Source organism: Macaca fascicularis, chromosome 13 (assembly GCF_037993035.2).
Source record: "Macaca fascicularis isolate 582-1 chromosome 13, T2T-MFA8v1.1".
NCBI classification, from domain to species: Eukaryota; Metazoa; Chordata; class Mammalia; order Primates; family Cercopithecidae; genus Macaca; species Macaca fascicularis.
The window spans coordinates 90089859-90111112 of record NC_088387.1 but is presented as its reverse complement, the minus strand read 5'-3'; the positions used below and the strand labels follow the sequence as shown (position 1 = coordinate 90111112).

Genomic DNA, 21254 nt, shown 5'->3' with positions numbered 1-21254 from the left:
CAGTATTCCAAAGTAGCCTTTAATTTCCAAGTTGAAATGTTTGAAGAATGAATTGCATAAACTTAAACATACCACTTTACAATAAAACCTAAAACAAATATGTATCTGAATGAAAGTAAGGATACTACATCTTTCGGTTTTCTTTTAAGCTAACCTTTTTTTTTTTTTTTTTTTTTTGAGACGGAGTCTTTCCCTGTCGCCCAGGCTGTAGTCCAATGGTGCAGTCTCGGCTCACTGCAACCTCCGACTCCCTGGTTCAAGGGATTCTCCTGCCTCAGCCTCCCGAGTAGCTGGGATTACAGGCACGCACCACCACGCCCGGCTAATTTTTGTATTTTTAGTAGAGTCGGGATTTCACCATGTTGGCTAGGATGGTCTCCATCTCTTGACCTCGTGATCCGCTCGCCTCGGCCTCCCAAAGTACTGATATTACAGGCATGAGCCACCGCACCTGGCGTTAAGCTACCTTTTTTTGTATATGGGCCAGGCATTGTGCCGTTAGCTTTGCATGTGTTATCTTTTCTCCTTTTTTAAAAAACAACCATCCCAGACCATGAAAGGTGTTATTTAATCCTCACAATAACCCTGTGAGATGAAGGTATTATTGGTATCAGCATTTTAGAGACGAAGAAAATGAGGCTCAAAAGATAAAGCAGATCATTCCAAACCTATGCTAATAGTTTTTTTTTTTTTTTTTTTTTTTTTTTTTTTTTTTTTTTTTGAGACGGAGTCTCGCTCTGTCGCCCAGGCTGGAGTGCAGTGGCCGGATCTCAGCTCACTGCAAGCTCCGCCTCCCGGGTTCACGCCATTCTCCCGCCTCAGCCTCCCGAGTAACTGGGACTACAGGCGCCCGCCACCTCGCCCGGCTAGTTTTTTGTATTTTTTAGTAGAGACGGGGTTTCACCATGTTAGCCAGGATGGTCTCGATCTCCTGACCTCGTGATCCACCCGTCTCGGCCTCCCAAAGTGCTGGGATTACAGGCTTGAGCCACCGCGCCCAGCCGAAACCTATGCTAATAGTTAATGAAATTTTTTTTATGGAAAATAAGTGAAATTAGGAGAAGTCTAACTTTTACAATTCTCCCCTTTTATCCTTACTTCCAGTATGCTGAGATCTTGCTTCTCCTTCTGCCAAAAAACCCACTTTTCTACCACACCTCAATTAGATACTCACTTGCATTGTCCATTAATGAAAACAGGAGCAATCTGCACTTCATTCATAGTGTCTCTCTCTACTACCAACTCCAAAAACTGTTCTAGAATTTCAATCTTGTTGAAACCTATTTCCTTTGTGGGGCCTCGGAGTGGGAAGTAGGATATAGGGAAAGAGGCAGGTATTCATTGTTTTGGACAGTAATGAAAGTGATGGTTAAGAGAGGTCAAGGAGGGAGTTAACATTTAAGAATACTATGTGTTTGTGGAAGGAAATTTTTTGTTAACTGCTCCATTCTTTTTTTTTTTTTTTTTGAGACAGAGTCTCGCTGTGTCACCCAGACTGGAGTGCAGTGGCGTGATCTCGGCTTACTGCAACCTCTGCCTCCCAGATGCAAGCGATTCTCCTGCCTCAGTCTCCCGAGTAGCTGGAACCACAGGTGCACCCTACCACGGCTGGCTAATTTTTTGTATTTTTAGTGGAGATGGTATTTCACCATGTTGGCCAGACTGGTAACGAACTCCTGACCTCAGGTGATCTGCCTGCCTCAACCTCCCAAGTGCTTGGATTACAAGTGTCAGCCACTGTGCCTGCCCAGCAAGCTCCATTCTTTATCACCTCTTAAGAACATCCAGGATCCCTTGGGGAGAATGAAAACAGTTGCAAAGTTTTAGAATAGAGGAGCATGTTTAAGAGTAGATCATATTTTGGGCTGGGCGCGGTGGCTCCCGCCTGTAATCCCAACACTTTGGGAGGCCAAGGCGGGTGGATCACGAGGTCAAGAGTTCGAGACCATCCTGACCAACATGGTGAAATCCCATCTCTACTAACAATACAAAAATTAGCCGGGCGTGGTGACACATGCCTGTAGTCCCAGCTACTCGGGAGGCTGAGGTGGGAGAATTGCTTGAACCTGGAAGGCAGAGGTTGCAGTGAGCCGAGATCGTGCCACTACACTCCAGCCTGGGTGGCAGAGCAAGACTCCGTCTTGAAAAACAAGAGTACATCATTTTTTGCTGGGCACGGTGGCTCATGCCTGTAATTCCAGCACTTTGGGAGGCCGAAGTGGGTGGATCACTTGAGCCCAGGTGTTAGAGACCAGCCTGGGCAACATAGTGAAACCCTGTCTCTATGAAAAATACAAAAACTAGCTGGGCACAGTGGCACATGCGTGTAGTCCCAGCTACTTGGGGGGCTGAGGTAGGAGGATCACTTGAGCTCAGGTTGTTCAGGGTGCAATGAGCTGAGATTGTGCAACTGCACTCCGAACTGGGTTGACAGAGTGAGACTCTGTCTCCAAAAAAAAAAAAAACTTGTTATTTGGTTTTTTTGTTCGTGTGTGTGTGTGTGTGTGTGTGTGTGTGTTTTAATTGAGACGGAGTCTCACTCTGTTGCCTAGGCTGGAGTGCAGTGGCGTGATCTCGGCTCACTGCAAGCTCCGCCTCCCGAGTTCACGCCATTCTCCTGCCTCGGCCTCCCGAGTCGCTGGGACTACAGGTGCCTGCCACCAGGCCCAGCTAATTTTTTGTATTTTTTTAGTAAATATGGGGTTTCACCGTGTTAGCCAGGATGGTCTTGATCTCCAGACCTCGTGATCTGCCCGCCTCGGCCTCCCAAAGTGCTGGGATTACAGGCGTGAGCCACCATGCTCAGCCATTGTTGTATTTAGGAAGAGAATGTCAGAACATGCAAGGAAATTTTATTTGTTTGTTTGTTTGTTTATTTTTGAGACGGAGCCTCGCTCTGTTGCCCAGGCTGGAGTGCAATGGTATGATCTTGGCTCACTGCAACCTCTGCCTCCTGGATTCAGGCAATTCTCCTGCCTCAGCCTCTGGAGCAGCTGGGATTACAGGTGTACGCCACCACACCCAGCTAATTTTTTTTTTTTTTTTTTTTTTTTTTGAGATGGAATCTCGCTGTGTCACTCAGGCTGGAGTGCAGTGGCGCTATCTCGGCTCACTGCAAACTCCACCTCCTGGGTTCACACCATTCTCCTGCCTCAGCCTCCTGAGTAGCTGGGACTATAGGCGCTTGCCACCACGCCTGGCTAATTTTTTGTATTTTTTTTATAGAGACGGGGTTTCACGGTGTTAGCCAGGATGGTCTTGATCTCCCGACCTCGTGATCCACCCACCTCGGACTCCCAAAGTGCTGGGATTACAGGCATGAGCCACCGTGCCCTGCCAATTTTTGTATTTTTAAGAGAGACAGAGTTCCACCATGTTGGCCAGGCTGGTTTTGAACTCCTGACCTCAAGTGAACCTCCCTCCCTGGCCTGCCAAAGTGCTGGGATTACAGGCGTGAGCTGCTGTGCCCGGCTACAAGGATATTTTAGTTAACACTGTTGGTTGATGGGAGTTGGGAGGTAGGATAAAAGGAGAAATTAAGGAAAACCTAGGCATGAAAAATAAAAGACCCTGAGGTCTTAGATTTGAAGAAATAGCAGTTCCATGTGAGGAATAAGTGGAAGAAATAGAATTCAGACCTCAGGTTTCAGGCTGGTGACTTAAATCTTTGAGTATCACATGTATGAATATATCTATTATACTTAAATTCTCGTGAACGTTTTTATTTTTCAGTTGGCTATATTAAATATTTAAAAATATTTAATTTGTTTTAGAGACAACGTTTCACTCTCTTACCCAAGCTGGAGTGGAATGTGATTATAGCTCACTGCAGCCTCAAGGCTCACTCCTAGGCTCAAGTGATCCTCCTTTTTTTTTTTCTTTTTTTGCTAGAGGTAGGATCTTGTTATGTTGGCCAAGCTGGAGAAATTTCAACAATGTTTTCGGTGATCTGTGTAATGCATATTTCATACTCTTTCTACTGATAATGTTTCTGTTCACAACTTTTTCTTTGTATTTTGATTTCTGATGTGGACGTCAGAATGGGCTGTTGATAGCTTTTTTGAGACAGTCTCGCTTCTTCACCCAGGCTGGAGTGCAGTGGCGCGATCTCAGCTCACTGCAACCTCCACCTCCCAGGTTCAAGCGATTCTCCTGCCTCAGCCTCCCCAGTAACTGGGATTACAGGCATGTGCCACCCCACAGCCAGCCAATTTTTGTATTTTTAGTAGAGACGGCATTTCACCTTGTTGGCCAGGCTGTTCTCGAACTCCTGGCCTCAAGTGATCTGCCCGCCTCGGCCTCCCCAACTGCTAGAATTACAGGTGTGAGCCACCGCGCCCAGCCTGACAGGTCTTTAGTTTGATTTTAGTTCAACAACTGATGATATAATATGCCAAATTAAATTAGTTCAGACTGAAGCAGATTAGTTACAGATTCATTTTCCTTTAACAATGAAGTAAAACTTTAGCCAGGTGTGGTGGTGGGTGTGCATAATCCCAGCTACTTGGGAGGGTGAGGCAGGCGAATCACTTGAACCCAGGAGGTGGAGGTTGCAGTGAGCTGAGATCTCACCATTGCACTCCTGCCTGGGTGAGAAGAGTGAGACTCCATCAAAAATAAAAGGCTGAGCGTTGTGGCTCAAGCTGGGTGCAGTGGCCCATGCCTGTAATCCCAGCACTTTGGGAGGCCAAGGTGGGCGGATCACTTGAGGTCAGGAGTTTGCGACCAGCCGGGCCAACATATTAGTGAAACCCCATCTCTACTAAAAATACAAAAATTATCTGGGCATAGTGGTGCACGCCTGTAGTCCCAGGTACTTGGGATGCTGAGGCAGGACAATTGCTTGAACCCAGGAGGCGGAGGTTGCAGTGGGCCAAGATCATGCCACTGCACTGCAGTCTGGGCGACAGAGCAAGCCTCCATCTCTCAAAAAAAAAAAAAAAAGAAAAATGAGTTTATAATTATTATGGTTCTTTTCTATCTTAAATCTTTTCTTTAGGAGATTGAACATTTTTGTACTTTAGTCTTAATCCAGTGGTTGAAAGAGAGTGCGCATTTGAAGCCTGCCTCTTGGCTGTCCTTGACAACTCAAACCTTAGTTCCAAGAGAATTTAATTCTTCGTCTTTCTCACTGCTTCAAAATATATATGATCAAATAGAAATGAGTTGAGTAGGCAGTCTCTTCAAAAGTTTCCTAACTCTGTGGTTAACTATTAAGGAGCTGGTAATATCATGCACTGCCATTCCCTTGGCAACATGACTTACCTTTTTTTTTTGATACGGAGTCTCTATCACTTCTTGGCCTTTTGGCTAAGATCAAGTGAGACGGAGTCTCGCTATGTCACCCAGGCTGGAGTGCAGTGGCGTGATCTCGTGTCACTGCAGGCTCCTCCTCCTAGGTTCATGCCATTCTCCTGCCTCAGCCTCCCGAGTAGCTGGGACTACGGGTGCCCGCCATCACGCCTGGCTAATTTTCTTTGTATTTTTTAGTGGAGACAGGGTTTCACCATGTTAGCCAGGACAGTCTTGACTTCCTGACCTCATGATCCACCTGCCTCGGTCTCTCAAAGTGTTGGGATTACAGGCGTGAGCAACTGTGCCCAGCCGACTTATCTAATTTAACTGAAAGCCAATTTATTTGATTGATGAAATGGCGTATTTCAAACTGTAGTAGTGTTAATTGAAACATTTGGTACCTTGAAACGATAAATGCCAAATTAAATATCATTTTAATGAAATAGTGTATAAATGTGGTTTATATGGTGACTATGTTTATTCTGAATTCTTACGGCATACTCAAATTTTTTTTTTTTTTTTAAATGAAGTCTCGTTCTGTCACCCAGGCTGGAGTGCAGTGGTGCAATCTTGGCTCACTGTAACCTCCACCACCCGGGTTCAAGTGATTCTCCTGCCTCAGTCTTCTGAATAGCTGGTACTACAGGCGTGCACCACCACGCCTGGCTAATATTTTTGTATTTTTGGGAGAGACAGAGTTTCACCATGTTGGTCAGGCTGATCTCGAACTCCTGACCTGAAGTGATCCTTCTGCCTCAGCCTCCCAAAGTGCTGGGATTATAGGTATGACCCACTGCACCCAGCCCATACTCAAATTTGACAGTAAATTTTCATAAAGGCCTTAATTTGTCTGAAACCAAACTATTTCAAGAGAGAGAAATAGCACAGCAAATTCTATTGACTTAATAGAAGGATATGTGAGGTGTATTTATTAAAGCAAATATTTATTGGATGCCAGTTAATTTGTACAGCTCTGCATTTGAGATGATATTTGAGAAATATTTACTTCCTCTCCAGTGAGATGTATTAAAACATTTGTTATGTGATTAACAAATATGTGTACATATGTATATATGTACATACACATTTTGAGACAGGGCCTCACTCTGTTGTTCAGACTGGAGTGCAATGACACAATCTTAGTTCACTGCAGCTTCAGCCTTCCAGGCTCAATCGATCCACCCACCTCAGCCTCCCTGGTAGCTGGGTCTACAGATACATACCACCATGCTTAGCTAATTAAAAAATTTTTTTTAGAGATGGGGATCTTACCATGTTGACTAAGTTGGTAAATATTTTCTTTAATTGTCGAACTTCCTTGGAAGACTGAAAACCTGTGATAGCAATTTTGTTTTTGTTTTTGTTTTGTTTTTTTTTTTTTTTGAGACGGAGTCTCGCTGTGTCGCCCAGGCTGGAGTGCAGTGGCCGGATCTCAGCTCACTGCAAGCTCTGCCTCCCGGGTTTTTACGCCATTGTCCTGCCTCAGCCTCCCGAGTAGCCGGGACTACAGGCGCCCGCCACCTCGCCCGGCTAGTTTTTTGTATTTTTTAGTAGAGACGGGGTTTCACCGTGTTAGCCAGGATGGTCTCAAACTCCTGACCTCGTGATCCGCCCGTCTCGGCCTCCCAAAGTGCTGGGATTACAGGCTTGAGCCACCGTGCCCGACCTATGATAGCAATTTTGTATAAGGAGAAGCTGAAATTTAAAGAGTAGACTCACAGCAGAACCAAAAATAGAATTTAAGTGAATAGACTGAAAATATTGTACTTTTTACTTTATACTACAAGTTTTTATGTTGTAATGCTGGTAATGGGCTCCTTGGAATACTTGGAGGAAAAGAGAAGGTTGTGATAATAGTTCTTTGGATTAACTGGAACATGACCTAACATGTTCTGCATGTCTCCTGTGGATAGACAAGCCTGAGATCTCCTGGGTAATACAATGGTGGAGGTTCTCTAGGTGTGGTTCGATTTCTCAAGTATGTAGGACTAAACAGAAAAGGCCTAGTATGTTATATGAATGAGAGCTGAAGTTTCTCAGGATATTGTAGGGCTAAAGGATCAGGCACCAAAGACAGAAATTGTCTAAATAAAATATTTTTCTATTCATAGTTTTAAAGGGCTAAAGGGTCAGGCATTAAAGACAGAAATTGTCTAAGTAAAATATTTTTCTATTCATAGTTTTAAGCTGTGTATATGCACATGTGTGTATTTAAAATAACTTTGTCAATGAAGAGAGTCAAACTCTGTAAAATATTTGAAGAGATTTATTTTGAGCCAAATATGAGTGACCAGTGGCCTATGACCCAGCCCCAGTAGATACTAAGAACATCCGTCCAAGGTGGTCAGGCTATAGCTCGATTTTATACACTTTAGGGAGACGTAAGATGTCAATTAAGCATGTAAGGTGTACATTGGTTCCATCTGGAAAGGCAGGAAAACTGGAATTTGGGGAGGCTTCCACGTCATAGGCAGATTCAAAGATTTTCTGATGAGCAGTTGGTCAAAAGAGCTTATCTAAAGTCCTGGAATCCATAGAGGGGAGTGTCCGGGTTAAAATAATGGGTTGTGGATACCGAGGTTCTTATTATACAGATGAAGCCTCCAGGTAGCAGGCTTCAGAGAGAATACATTGTAAATATTTCTTATGAGACTTTAAAAGGTGGCAGACTCTTAATCTTCTCCTGGTTCAGAGAAAAGACTTGGAAAGGGAAAGGATTCTCTTCATAAATTTTCCCCACAAGAGACAGCTTTGCAGGGCCATTTCAGAATATGTCAAAGAAATATGATTTAGGCTAAAATACTTCAATTTCTTTTATGGCGTACTATCTGACATGTGATACTGTACTAGAGTTAGGCTGGGAATTTGGCGTCTTACTGCTCCAAAACATCTTAATATCTCTGTTTGAATGTTAATGCTGATCAGTTGTCCCTGAATTCCAAAGAGAAGAGGGTACAATGAGTCATGTCCAACCCCCACTTCTCATCATAGCCTGAACTAGTTTTTTAGGTTAACTTTGGAATGCCCTGGGCAAGGGGAGGGTCTGTCAGTCGGTTGGGGGTCTTAGAATTTTATTTTTGGCTTATAGGTTTGTAGAAAATTAATGAAAATTGTCGTATTTCATAGTTCTATATATTTCAATATTGTGCTTTATTTAAAACTCACATATAAAATAGCTGTCCATATCTGTTTTCAGAGGATGAGGATGGAGGGTAGAAATCAGAAGTGTCAGATTTGGTAATTTTCTTATACTGCTGAAAACCTCCATACCTACCACTTTGAAAGGATTAATTTCAGACTGACTTTCTTTGGGCCTAATGATTCTACTTTAAAGTTTCTCTGATTAAGGAATAAGTCTGATAAATGGACATTGAGATTATATCATACTTTTCCAAAAGGTAACATTGCTTTTGATTAAATATGCAATACACATTTCACATTTTTTTCTCAAGAATATTTACTGGCATCTGCACTAAAGACACAAAAAAGTGCCGGGCGTGGTGACTCACGCCTGTAATCCCAACACTTTGGGAGGCTGAGGCGGGCGGATCACGAGGTCAGGAGATCGAGACTATCCTGGCTAACGCGGTGAAACCCCGTCTCTACTAAAAATACAAAAAATTAGCCGGGCATGGTGGTGCGTGCCTGTAGTCCCAGCTACTCGGAGACTGAGGTAGGAGAATGGCGTGAACCCGGGAGGCAGAGCTTGCGGTGAGCCGAGATCACGCCACTGCACTCCAGCCTGGGCGACAAAGCAAGACTCCGTCTCAAAAAAAAAAAAAAACACACAGAAAAGCAGCCACTGTTAAGGACTTTATCCCTTGTTCTGTTTTTAGCTGGTGTGTTGTTGTTGTTGTTGTATTTTTCCTAATGTTGAATACAGTTAAATCCTGTTAAACTGGATTCCCAATATAATTGTTAGTTGTCCTGATGACTATTAAGGATAGTTAGTAAATGGATATTGAATCATTTTATTTATTTATTTATTTTTTGAGACGGAGTCTCGCTCTGTCACCCAGGCTGGAGTGCAGTGGCGCGATCTCAGCTCACTGCAAGCTCCACCTCCCGGGTTTACGCCATTCTCCTGCCTCAGCCTCCCAAGTAGCTGGGACTACAAGTGCCGCCACCTCGCCCGGCTAGTTTTTTGTATTTTTGTAGAGACGGGGTTTCACCATGTTAGCCAGGATGGTCTCGATCTCCTGACCTCATGATCCGCCCGTCTCGGCCTCCCAAAATGCTGGGATTACAGGCTTGAGCCACCGCGCCCGGCCTCATTTTATTTTTTTAGTAGTGATGGGGTTTCGCTATGTTGGCCAGGTTGGTCTCAAACTCCTGGCCTCGAGTGATCTGCCTGCCTTGGTCTCTCAAAGTGTTAGGATTACAGATGTGAGCCTCTGCACCAGGCTGGATATTGAATTATTGAAGAAGGATGTTCCCTAACCCTTCCTGCCTCTTTTCTGATATCTTACTGTCTCTTTTCCACCCAGTAGTTGTCAGGTTTTTGACATCTGGGAAAGTATAGATTGTCTGCTCTTCTATATTAGTTTTCTTCACTCTTTTTTTTTTTTTTAATTTTTTTAAAGCAAAATAGAGAAAGGGTCTTGCTGTACTGCCCAGGCTGGTCTTGAACTCCTGAGCTCAAGCAATCCTCCCACCTCACCCCCCAAAGTGCTGGGATTGCAAGCATGAGCCCCCGTGCCTGGCCAGTTTTCTTCAGTCTTGACCTATAATAGTCCTGCCAAGCCAGTGAAGCTGTTAATATGCTTATGTAGCCTTTTTTTTCTTTTGTTTGTGAATTATTAACAATTGCTGATCTTAGACATCCTATACAATAAAATGTCTTTGAACGCAGTCATATCTCAGCAGCTCATTCTAGTTAATGAGGAAAGAAAAATGTCAAAATCTGTGATTTTCTTAGAGGTTATTAAATGTCTTACAACTGTATAGATAATCTGTAGACATGCTGTACTCACTTACATAACTTTTCTGCCCTTCTGCAGAGGGAGAGAATTAACTTCGTAAGTGGGCTTTGTCAATGCCCTCATCAACGATCTCCAGGAACAAACCTATCTATGGTTGAGCAAGTGGGGTTTATTACTCACTGTAGCCAGGGAGAACACACATATATAATAACCATGGTACATCATAGTAAAAGGGTGTTAGAAAGATCTTACAGGATTTGGGCTCATTTATTTGGTGATTTTAAGGAGGGTTTAAGGAAGCAGGGTTTTTCTCTGAATTGGATGCTACCAGGAGCTGGGAATAATTCTATGAATAAATATCATAAAACCTATCTAGAAGAAGACAGAGTGAGGTCTAAAGCTGTAGTGGTTAAAAAGCAGAGGTCACTCATTAGCTGGAAGAGGGAAATGTTTGGTATTTCAGACAGTGTTCAGTGTTCATGTTTTGTCTGTGTTTAGACATAATCGTAGAGTGGTCTTGTTGCACCGTGGTCACAGAGTGACCTTATTTCATGCTGATATTCTTTAAGTGCCAGGTCAAATACCAAGGTTTAGCTGATAGTAGTAGGCCAGCTCCTGGATGTAATAAGCTGCTTTTCTCTTTCTCAGCTTTTTTTTTTTGTTTTTTTGGAAATAGAGTCTGCCTCTGTCACTCAGGCTAGAGTGCAGTGGGGCAATCTCGGCTCACTGCAACCTCTGCCTCCCGGATTCAGGTGACTCTCCTGCCTCAGTCTCCCAACTAGCTGGAATTACAGGCGCACGTCACCACACTCGGCTAATTTTTGTATTTTTAGTAGAGACGGAGTTTCGCCATGTTGGACAGGCTGGTCTCGAACTCCGGACCTCAAGCAATCCACCCGCCTCAGCCTCCCATAGTGCTGGGATTACAGGCATGAGCCATTCCTCCTGGCGTCTTTCTCAGCTTTGAGGGTCAAATTTTACCCTTTTTGAATTGTGGGACTTCTTATCAAAATTGACATTTAAGTCCTGACCATGTAGGATCTTGGGCAAGTTACTTAACTACATATGCTGAGATGTTTTTTAAATGCTTAGTGCTTGCACATAATAGGTCCTCAGTAAATGAGAACACAGATCCTCGTGTGATCTGCCTGCCTCGGCCTCCCAAAGTGCTAGGATTATAGGCATGAGTTGCTGCACCTGGCCACAAAAATTTTTTGAAGAAGATAAATAAGATGACATTCTTAAGGTTCAAAGAAAATGTCAAAAACTAGAATGATGTCTTTACATAGGGTTTAAAACTTTCCAAATTAACAGGGAAAATCTTTACCTTGGAAATAAATGTTTAAGTTTGATAGTGAAAGCAAATATGATCTTTTTACTAAATGTTTTATTAAATTTTTTTTCTTGTAGACACAGGACCCTACTATATTACCCAGACTGGTCTTAAATGCCTGTCCTCAAGCAATCCTCCCACCTCAGTCTTTCAAAGTGCTGGGACTACAGACAGGAGCCATCACACAGGGTCTTTTTAACCAAATTATAGTAGAAAGCACTCTTTCTGTAATAGTGAACTAGGAGAGAATTAATCAGGGGCTGTTAGTAATTCATCCCTGAATTAATCGGTGATTATAATGCTTTGTGGTCCATGTAGTTTGCTGGGGATTAGCACACCATGAAAGTCTACCATGATATTTTTTTTTTTTTTCTTTGAGAACAGGGTCCATAATCAGTAGTCCTTAATGAAATGGACCATTCTCATTTCAATATATATTGCCTAGGCTGGACTTGAACTCCTGGGCTTAAGTGATCTTCCCACTTCAGACTCTCAAACAGCTGGGACTATAGGTGTGTGCCACCATACCTGACTTAATTGAGATTTTTTTTTTTTTTTTTTTTTTTGAGATGGAGTCTTGCTCTGTCGCCCAGGCTAGAGTGCAGTGGCACAATCTTGGCTCACTGCAACCTCCGCCTCCCAGGTTCAAGTGATTCTCCTGCCTCAGCCTCCTGAGTAGCTGGGATTACAGGCGCCTGCCACCGTGCCCTGCTAATTTTTGTATTTTTAGTAGAGACGGGGTTTCACCATCTTGGCCAGGCTGGTCTTAAACTCCTGACCTCATGATCCACCCACCTCAGTTTCCCAAAGTGCTGGGATTACCAGGCATGAGCCACTGCACCCAGCCTTAATTGAGATTTTTAGATATCTGTTACTCTGCTAATTTTGTCACTTGCAAGTTGCCATCAGAAAATTGTTGTAGGAAAACGGCTATATTTGTTCCTTGGAATGGTTTGTGTGAGAATACTTAAGGATTAAATAGGTAAGTAAAGCTAGTGGACTTTATGTAACATAAATGAGCAAATATCAGGAATATACAACTGTGCACACAGTTCGGGGGAAGGATGATTTAAATTAACAAATTTACTAAGTATAATAAAGATACTAAAAATAGTGTTTCCATACTACTTTATTACTTAAAGTATCATCATATACCCTATTTTGTTTGATTTTTGCCACAACTCAGAGTTAGGTAAAAGAAATATTTTCTTTTCAGGTAAGGAGTCTGAAGCCCAGACAGGTTAACTGACTTTTCCAAAGTCGTATTGCTATTAAATGATGGAACAAAGACTTAAATCATTGCCTTCTAACTCACATACTTGCAAACACATGTCCTCTCACTCTACCCCAAGCTACCCATGTTTTGACCCTTCTTGTGGCAATCTGGGTCTCACTAATATGTGAAAGAAAATATACAGTAGATAATTTGCAAGTTAATCTGTTATGCTTCTCTCTTCTCTCTATTTAAAGATGAATATTAGCATTTCTGTTGTTTCTACAGTAACACATACTAAAAATAACGCAGTCCAGGTGCAGTGGGTCACACTTGTAATCCCAGCACTTTCGGAAGTTGAGGCGGGAGGATCACTTGAGGCTGGGAGTTCGAGACTAGCCTGGGTATGCAAGACCCCATTTCTTTTTTCACTGCAACCTTCACCTCCCAGGTTCAAGCGATTCTCGTGCCTCAGCCTTCTGAGTAGCTTGGGATTACAGGCATGTGCCACCATATCTGGCTAATTTTTATATTTTTTGGTAGAGATGGGATTTCACCAAGGTGGCCAGGCTGGTCTCGAACGCCTAGTCTCAAGTGATATACCCGTCTCAGCCTCCCAAAGTGCTACAATTACAGGTGTGGACCACCGTGCCTGGCCCCATTTCTGCAAACAATTAAAAAATATTAGCCCAGTGTAGTGGTGCATGTCTCTAGTCCCAGCTACTCAGAACGCTGAAGTGAAAGGATTGCTTGAGCCCAGAATTTCAAGGTTTCAGTGAGCTATGATGATGGCACTGCACTCCAGGTTGGGTGACAGTGAGACCCTGTCTCTAAAAAATAAAGTAAAATAGTGCACAAGTATAGAAGGTGAAAATCTTCCTTAACCTTGCCGTAAGGGAAATGGTTACTAATAAGTTTCTTAACTTTTTGTAGTTATATAAACATAAATATTCATCAGAGAAAAAATATGCAAAACAATTTGCAATCTTTTTCACTTACCATATTTTGGAATTTTTTTCATTTCAATATATTTGATCTTCCTTGTATTTTTTCAGTTTGTTTGTTTTTGTCACCCAGGTTGGAGTGAAGTGGTAAGAACATGGCTCATTGCAGCCTCAATCTCCTGCTCCCATTCAGCCCCTCAAGTAGCTGGGACTACAGGTGCATGTCACCACACCTGGCTAGTTTTTATTTTGGTATAGATGGGGTTTCACCATGTTGCGCAGGCTGATCTTGAACTCCTGGGCTCAAGTGGCCCGCCCACCTCAGCCTCCTGAAGTGTTGAGATTACAGGTGTGAACCACCATGCTCCACCTCTCTACAATCTGCAAAACCTCATAAGTGGCTAATAGAGGAATATAGTAAAGCAAAGGGGGATATCACTGATTAGAACTGTGTTTTTTAGACTGGGTGTGGTGGCTCATGCCTGTAATCCCAACATTTTGGGAGGCTGAAGTGGGAGTATCACTTCAGCCCGGGAATTCAGGACCAGCCTGGGCAATATAGTGAGACCCAGTCTTTAAAAAAGGAATTAGCCAGGTGTGATAGTGCTCACCTGTGGTCCCAGCTATTCAAGAGGCTGAAGTGGGAGAATCGCTTAAGCCTGGGAGGCAGAGGTTGCAGTGAGATCATACCACTGCTCTCTAGCATGGGTGACAGAGCGAGACCCATTCTAAAAAAAAAAAAAAAGTGTTTTTTTTGTTTTTTTCCAACTCACGTATACCCACTACCCCACGCCCGCCTTTTTTTTTCTGACGTTGGGTCTTGCTCTGTCACCCAGGCTAGAGTGCAGTAGTACAATCTCTACTCGCTGCAGCCTCCTCTTCCTGGACTCAAGCAGTCCTCCCACCTCAGCCTCCCAAGTAGCTGGGACCACAGGCGTGCACCACCATGCCCGGCTAATTTTTATATTTTTTGTAGAGATGGGGTTTCACCCTGTGGTTCACCATCTCTAACTCCTGGGCGCGGTCAGTCCACTCAACTTGGCGTGAGCCACTGTGTGCGGCCCACGTTTTTTATTAATGGGTGTTTGGACTGTTTCCATCTATTGTGAATAATGTGGCTGTGAACATTGGTGTAAATATCTGTTTGAGTCCTGGGTTTCAGTACTTTTGAATATATACCTAGGAGTAGAATTACTGGATTGTACGGTAACTTTGTTTTTACATTTTTGAAGAACTGCCAAACTGTTTTCCATAGGGGCTGCACCATTTCGCATTCCCACCAGCAGTGTAAAATGGTTCCAATTTCTCCACATTTGTTATTTTTCATTTTTTAAAATAATAGTCATCCTAAAGGGTACGAAGTGGTATCTCGTTATGATTTTGATTTGCATTTTTCTAATGACTTATGATGTTGAGCATTTTGTCATGTACTTATGTACCATTTGTGTATCTTCTTTGGAAAAATGTCTATTAATGTTCTTTTCCCATTTTTTTTTTTTTTTTTTGAGGCGGAGTCTCGCTCTGTCGCCCAGGCTGGAGTGCAGTGGCGCGATCTCGGCTCACTGCAAGCTCCGCCTCCCGGGTTCCCGCCATTCTCCTGCCTCAGCCTCCCGAGTAGCTGGGACTACAGGCGCCGCCACCACGCCCGGCTAATTTTTGTGTATTTTTAGTGGAGACGGGGTTTCATTGTGTTAGCCAGGATGGTCTCGATCTCCTGACCTCGTGATCCGCCCGTCTCGGCCTCCCAAAGTGCTGGGATTACAGACTTGAGCCACCGCGCCCGGCCTTCCCATTTTTTAAATTGGGTTGTTTTTATGTTTATCAATTTTGTAAACATTTTAAGCTCTGCATCATAACTGCTCAACCCTGTCATATGGTGAGTTTGACCTAGTAAAACTTTATGTACAAAAATATGCCACTTACTAGATTTAATCTTGGTCCGTAATTTGCTAAGGCATGCCTTAGATAATGTAGTTACACTGTTGGCTAATAATTTAAACTACAAGTGGTTGTTTCTGCCACCCAAATTCTTCCTTGATTTGATGTAGTCTCGGTTGAATTTGAGTATTACTCGGGGTCGTAGAGTTAAAAGAGAAATGTGTGGGAGAAACTAGGAACTGTTGGGAGCTAATGTTAAAGGATTTTGGAGGCCTTTTTTGCACTGGAGACCACAGGAAGATTTGATTTTCTGCTATAAATGTATCTAAAGGGTAATCAGTGTAAGTTATGGGCTGTAGTTTGCCAACCCCTACATTAAGAGATTGAAATAATTTGAATATGTGTTTCAGTTCTTTACCGTCTGGCTCAGTTCTTTTTTTTAATTAATTAATTATTTTTTTTTTGAGATGGAGTCTCTCTGTGTTGCCCAAGCTGCAGTGCAGTGGCACGATCCCAGCTCATTGCAACCTCTGCCTCCTGGGTTCAAGCGATTCTCCTGCCTCAGCCTCCAGAGTAGCTAGGACTACAGGCACATGCCACCACACCTGGCTAATTTTTTTGTGTGTTTTTAGTAGAGATGGGGTTTCATGGTGTTAGCCAGGATGGTCTCGATCTTCTGACCTTGTGATCCGCGTGCCTCGGCCTCCCAAAGTGCTGGGATTCCAGGCGTGAGCCACTGCACCCGGCCGTGGCTCAGTTCTTAACTGTTCATTCATTCAGGGTCCCAGCCAAAATTTTTTGCCACAGCTTCTCCTCCTGGGCATGCTCTGAAATTCACGTTTTTTCTGTTTTGTTCCATGAGTCTGCTAAAAGCTCTGCTTAGTTTCTCTACCACTTTGAGAGTTCGTAATCACTTCAAGTAGACGAGGTCAGGAGATTGAGACCATCCTGGCTAACATGGTGAAACCCCGTCTCTACTAAAAATACAAAAATTAGCTGGGCGTGGTGGCGTGTGCCTGTACTCCCAGCTACTCAGGAGGCTGAGGCAGGAGAATCGCTTGAACCTGGGAGTCAGAGGTTGCAGTGAGCTGAGATCATACCATTGCACTCTGGCCTGGGTGACAGAGTGAGACTCTGTCTAAAAGAAAATAAATAAAAAAGAAAAGAAAAGTGCTCCAAATGCTGGGCTCATCTCTGCTGGCTTCTCTCCTTTTTTTATTTTGATAATTTAAAAAATAATAATAATAACCATCTTAATGGGCTTGATATGGTCCCTCCTTTCTAAATTTTAGTAATTTTCATTGTGTTGGAAACTCACTAATCCCTTCAAACAGATGTTTTTAAAACTTTTTTTTCCTACTTTTCTCTTTTTTTTTTTTTTTTGAGATGGAGTTTTGCTCTTATTGCCCAGGCTGCAGTGCAATGGCTTGATCTCGGCTCACCGAAACCTCTGCCTCCTGGGTTCAAGTGATTCTCCTGCCTCAGCCTCCCGAGTAGCTGGGGTTACAGGCATGTGCCACCATACCCAGCTAATTTTTGTATTTTTAGTAGAGACGGGGTTTCTTCATGTTGGTCAGGCTGGTCTTGAACTCCCAACCTTGGGTGATCCACCCACCTCGGCCTTGCAAAGTGCTGAGATTACAGGCGTGAGCCACTGCGCCCAGCCTTTTTTTTTTTTTTTTGAGGCAGAGTCTCCCTCTGTCACCTAGGCTGGAGTGCAATGGCACGATCTCCACTCACTGCAACCTGTGCCTCCTGGGTTAAGCAAGTCTCCTGCCTCAGCCTCCCAAATAGCTGGGATTACAGGCGCCTACCACCAAGCCCAGCTAATTTTTGTATTTTTAGTAGAGATTACGTTTCACCATGTTGGCCAGGCTGGTCTTGAACTCCTGACCGCAGGTGATCCCCCTGCCTCAACCTCCCAGAGTGCTGGGATTACAGGCGTGAGCCACCGCGCCTGGCTCTAGCTCTCTTCTAATCTTACTGTGGTGATCAGAATTTTAGTTCTGATGTTATAATCCAAGCCCAGATGGATATTCTTATACATTAAATGTTGGAATATCATGCTTTTTAAAAATCAGATCTGCAGGGCACGGCGGCTCACGCCTGTAATCCCCAGCACTTTGGGAGGCCGAGGCGGGTGCATCACCTGAGATCGGGAGTTCTAGACCAGCCTGATCAACATGGAGAAACCTGTCTCTACTAAAAATACAAAATTAGCCAGGCATGGTGGCACGTGCCTTTAATCCCAGCTACTTGGGAGGCTGAGGCAGGAGAATTGCTTGAACCCATGAGGCGGAGGTTGTGGTGAGCTGCAATTGCGCCATTGCACTCCAGCCCGCCACCACGCCCAGCTAATTTTTGTATTTTTTTAGTAGAGATAGGGTTTCACCATATTGGCCAGGCTGGTCTTGAACTCCTGATCTCAAGTGATCCGCCCTCCTTGGCCTCCCGAAGTGCTGGGATTACAGGTGTGAGCCACCATGCCCATCCTCCTGTTTTTAACTCTTATAAATAAAGGTACTATAAATTCATGTACAGGTCTTGGAAGTTTGTATTTTTCCGGGTAAATATGTAGAAGAAGGGATTGTTGACTCATATGGTAAATATATGTTTAATATAATAAGAAACTACCAAACTCTTTTTCCAACTGGGTGCCATTTTTTTCCTACCAGCAAACATATGAAAGGTCCATTATCCTTTATCTTGTAGTATTTTGGTATTTTTATGTTCTTTTCTTTTTTTTGTCATTCAAAATTGGGTGCATTGTTGTATCTTGTGGTTTTAATTTGTGCTTCCCTAACAACTAATGATGTTGAGCATCTTTTTATACTCCTATTTGTCAATTATCTCTCAATTATTTGGCAAAACTTATATTTGACTCTACCTACTATATATATATATATATATATTTTAATTATTTATTTATTAATTGTTTTGAGATGAAGTCATGCTCTGTTGACCAGGCTGGATGCAGTGGCATGATCTTGGCTCACTGAAACCTCTGCCTCTCGGGTTCAAGTGATTCTTCTGCCTCAGCCTCCCAAGTAGCTGGCACTGTAGACTCATGCCCCCATGCCTGGCTAATTTTTGTATTTTTAGTAGAGGTAGAGCTTCACCATGTTTTCCAGGCTGGTCTTCATCTCCTGACCACAGGTGATCCACCCGCCTGGGCCTTCCAAAAGTGCTAGAATTACAGGCATGACCCACTGTGCCTAGCTGGAATAAGTAATCTTAAAAAGCAGTTTGTGGATTTCTGGTGAATAGAGAAAATATGACAAACTATGACTCATTACTTTTATTTCCTTTTTTTTTTTTTTTTTGAGACAGAGTCTCGCTCTGTTGCCCAGGCTGGAGTATAGTGGCACAGTCTTGGCTCACTGTAAGCTCCACCTCCCGGGTTCACACCATTCTCCTGCCTCAGCCTCCTTAGTAGCTGGGGCTACAGGCACCCGCCACCATGCCTGGCTAATTTGGTTTTTGTATTTTTAGCAGAGACAGGGTTTTACCTTGTTAGCCAGGATGGTCTCTATCTCCTGACCTCATGATCCGCCTGCCTCAGCCTCCTAAAGTGCTGGGATTACAGGCGTGAGCCACCGTGCCCGGCCTACTTTTATTTCTTTTTTTTTTTTTTTTTTTTTTTTTTTTTTTTGAGACGGAGTCTCACGCTGTTGCCCAGGCTAGAGTGCAGTGGCGCGATCTCGGCTCACTGCAAGCTCCGCCTCCTGGGTTCACGCCATTCTCCTGCCTCAGCCTCCTGAGTAGCTAGGACTACAGGCGCCTGCCACCGCGCCCGGCTAATTTTTTGTATTTTTAGTAGAGACGGGGTTTCACTGTGGTCTCGATCTCCTGACCTTGTGATCCGCCCGCCTCGGCCTCCCAAAGTGCTGGGATTACAGGCTTGAGCCACCGCGCCCGGCTTTTTTATTTCTTAAGTATGTATCTTAAACTGGTCCATTAGGGGAAGCAGGTATACATTAGGGGACAGGTAGAAGAATGTTACAGCATTGTATGAAACATTAAAAAACTTGAAACAACCTCAATATCTTAATAATAGAAAAAATGGTTGAGGCTGGGTGTGGTGGCTTATGCCTGTAATCCTGGCACTTTGGGAGGCTGGGGCGAGTGGATCACCTGAGGTCGGGAGTTTGAGTCCAGCCTGCCAAACATGGCGAAACCCCATCTCTACTTAAAAATACAAAAAATTAGGCAGGTGTGGTGGCGCACACCTGTAATCCCAGCTACTTGGGAGGCTGAGGCACAAGCATCACTTGAGCCTAGGAAATGGAGGTTGTAGTGAGCCGAGATCATGCCACTGTACTCCAGCCTGGGCGATAGAGTGAGACTATCTCCAAAAAAAAAAAAGAAAAGGAAAAATAGTTGAATAAATTATAAGTTACAGGATGATACAGGTTGGTGTACAGAAGTCAAAATGAATGAACCAGATCTCTATGTAGCAACATAGCTAGATCTCAAAAGAAACATAAATTTAAAAAATTACACTAATTTAGATAGGGACAATAAATAACATATACTAGAAAGATATGCACTGAATTCTTGATAGAGGTTTCTTAGAAGAGGAGTAGCCCGGCACGGTGGCTTACGCCTGTAATCCCAGCACTTTGGGAGGCTGAGGCGGGCAGATCATGAGGTCAGGAGATCGAGACCATTCTGGCCAACATGGTGAAACCCCGTCTCTACTAAAAAAAAATACAAAAATTAGCTGGGTGTGCATGCCTGTAATCCCAGCTACTTGGGAGGCTGAGGCAGGAGAATTGCTTGAACCAGAGAGTTGGAGGTTGCAGTAAGCTGAGATCGCGCCACTGCACTCCAGCCTGGCGACAGAGTGAGACTCTGTCTCAAAAAAAAAAAAAAAAAAAAAAAAAAAAAAAGGAGCATGGGAAATGGGAAGAGGCACTAAAAAAGGAACTTCTTTCAATCTGTTACATTGTACTCACTTTGTTTTTAAAATTTTAAACCAAATATGGCATTGTTACCACTTTTGTTGCCACTCAGAATACAAATGCTATTGCACTATTTTCTGTAATTTTCCCTTTTTCAAATTAAAAAAAGCAAAAATACATGTAAACATGTAAACAGGCATTTTCTTTATGGAAAACAGGAAGGAGAGCATCCAAGTAATTTTAGTTAATTATAACAAATTCTTAATAATTTATTTTTTCTTTTCTTTTTTTTTTTTTTTTTTTGACACAGGGTCTTGCTCTGTTGCTCAGGTTAGAGTGCAATGGTGCAATCACATCTCACTGCAACCTCTACCTCTCCAGCTCAAGTGATCTGTCTCCTCAGTCTCTCAAGTAGACGGGACCACAGATGTGTACCCCAATCCTGCTTAATTTTTAAATTTTTTGGTAGAGATAAAGTCTCACCTTGTTGCCCAGGCTGGACTTGAGCTCCTGGGCTCAAGCAATCCTCCTGCCTTGGCCTCCCAAAGTGCTGGAATTACAGGTGTGAGCCAAGTGTGCCGGTCTTCATAAACTTTTCTTTACATGTCCTTAATCAAGTACTTATTGAGCACCTACTGTCAGCCAGGCACGGTATGAAATTGACCTGTTTAAGGGGGTGCATCTGGTTATTTATTTTCAGGATGAGGAAACAGAAGAATGGGGGAGGTAGTACATATTCATAAGGAGACAGCATTTCTTAGGCAC

At 43.3% G+C, this 21254-nt stretch overlaps 1 protein-coding gene across 6 annotated transcripts in view; it reads left to right on the top strand.

Moving 5' to 3' along the window:
• Window positions 1-21254, top strand: part of SPAST (spastin) — a 90513-nt gene that overhangs the window by 1281 nt on the left and 67978 nt on the right. The gene's annotated exons all lie outside the window — the stretch shown is intronic.